This window comes from Octopus bimaculoides, chromosome 6, assembly GCF_001194135.2.
Source record: "Octopus bimaculoides isolate UCB-OBI-ISO-001 chromosome 6, ASM119413v2, whole genome shotgun sequence".
Taxonomy (NCBI): domain Eukaryota; kingdom Metazoa; phylum Mollusca; class Cephalopoda; order Octopoda; family Octopodidae; genus Octopus; species Octopus bimaculoides.
In genome coordinates, this window is record NC_068986.1 from 103,821,751 (window position 1) to 103,824,250 (window position 2,500).

A 2,500-nucleotide genomic window follows, 5' to 3' on the forward strand; every position below is an offset into this window, starting at 1 on the left:
GTCCCCTCTGTGTTGAGCCCTGTGTGGCTAATAAAGAAACCTATCTATCTATCTGTCTGTCTGTCTGTCTGTCTGTCTGTCTGTCTATCTATCTTTCAATCAATCAATCAATCAATCTATCTATCTATCAATCAATCAATCTGTCTATTTGTCAATCAATCAATCAATCAATCAATCAATCAATCAATCAATCTATCTATCTATCTATCTATCTATCTATCTATCTATCTATCTATCTATCTATCTATCTGTGTGTCTGTGTGTCTGTCTGTCTGTCTGTCTGTCTGTCCAGCTCTCTACCTACCTACCTACCTACCTACCTGCCTACCTACCTACCTACCTACCTTCCCTCCTACCTAAGTACTGAAGCACGTGACTGATGCATGTAAGCTGGGTGAAAGTGACGTTATTCATACTGAGTCGTTGAAACCTGTTGAAATATTAGATTGGCGTAAACAACGTAGACTTCACTGTCAGATCCGCCAAAGACAAACATACGTAAACACATTCCCACACATAACAATACGCACACACCTCGCCACACGCAAGTACACGTACACATACATACACTTATGCATATACGTATGTATATATATATATATATATATATATATATATATATATATATATATATATTAGTGGTACAGAGGCAAATAAAGGCAAACGTATGCAAACATATATAGGCACAAACACACACGAGATTAAATATTCACGTTACTTGTATAGTTACATACTCATGTTTCAAACAAACACACAAGCACACAGGTATATAGTCAAAGAAAACAGACGCACACAAAACCACACACACGAATGCGCACTGACATTTACATGTGTATATATAGGCATGTACATGAGTATATGTATGTGCATTTATATATGTGTGTTTATATACATATGCATATACATACACACACACACACACACACACACATATATATATATTATATCTATATATATATATGTTGTATATATACAAGTACGCACATATATGCGAGTGGGTGTGCGTATATATATATTATATATATATATATATAGGTTAAAAAAACACAAAAAACAATAACAAAAAAAACAACAAAGTGAGGACATATATATATATATATATATATATATATACACACATATATATATGCTGTTCCGTAACGCAGCTCTCGTGCAGAGTCTCAAAATGACACAATGTGGCATGACTGGAGCTTTGAATTTCAGGTCCAACTCAGTTGATGGCCCATCTGTAGAATTTCTGTCTCTCGAATATCATTCGCAAGACTTCTCATCCTCTCAGACTATGGCATATGACACTATCGTGAAATGACATGCAGGGCCATGGTATCGAAGCTGGATGCTCATAATTGCGAAACGAAATTTCTGCTTACTCCCCACAAGCCTGCATGCATACATATACGCACATACATATCTATTTACATATGAAATATAAAGTCTGTATGTGTGTGTGTGTGTGTGTGTGTGTGTGTGTGCGAGCGTTGTATATATACACATATGTATATATACATATATACATATACATATACATATATACATACATTCATACGCATAACACAACATCAAAACGGCTCTCACTAGCAATACTAAAAAGCTCTGAGACAAGCAAAGTGCAAGATATTCAGCTCAGCAGAGAAGCGGGTTTCATAAGCGGGTTAGCTTCCCTTTAGAGGGATGCCTTGAAAGAGACCACGAGCCTCTCATTTCCAGTGGGCATACTGCCCCCTTGGAGATCAACCGAGTATATCTACGTTCGGGCACATACACCCAAACACACACACACACATACACGCACACACACACAAATGATAGGCTTATCGAAAACAAGAATGATGTATTAGCATATATTATTTTTTTACTAAACGGTGCGAGAGGTATTTGAGAACATATTTGATAATTTGATAAAGCCACTCAAATCTAGATAAGATTAAATGTATTTCAATAAAAACGTGTTCACTTTCTCGATAAGCTTTCTTCTGAGATTATTCCATGACTGCTTTCAGTTTTCATGGTCCCTAAATGATTCCTATTCATTTTCGAAGTTGCCTAGAGAATGGTGACCTTCAATGAAGCTATGGTGATGTAAAAATATCGATTAGCTCCCTTTGAACAATGTTCCCAACGTTTGGTGCTATATCATATTAAAAATTGTCTGATATATCTAAGGTTTCGTGGGTTTAGTGAAAAGTGTTAAGTTTTGTTGAATCACGTACGGCTTTCCACTACGCATTTCAGCCATCTAGATATTAACAACTGTCACCAGTAGCTCATCTTATCCAGCAGCATTAATTCTATCATGGCCGGAGCCGTTAATGAAAAAAAAAGAAAAAAACAATCTAAGTTATCTAAACTATACAGGGTGTCCAGAAATTGTATTCGCATATTGTTCAAATCATAGCTTTGCTTCCTTCATTATTTCTAATGGTGGTAAACGCCGGGCAAAATGTTTAGCGGTATTTCGTCCGTCGTTAAGTTCTGAGTTCAAATTCTACCGAGTTCGACT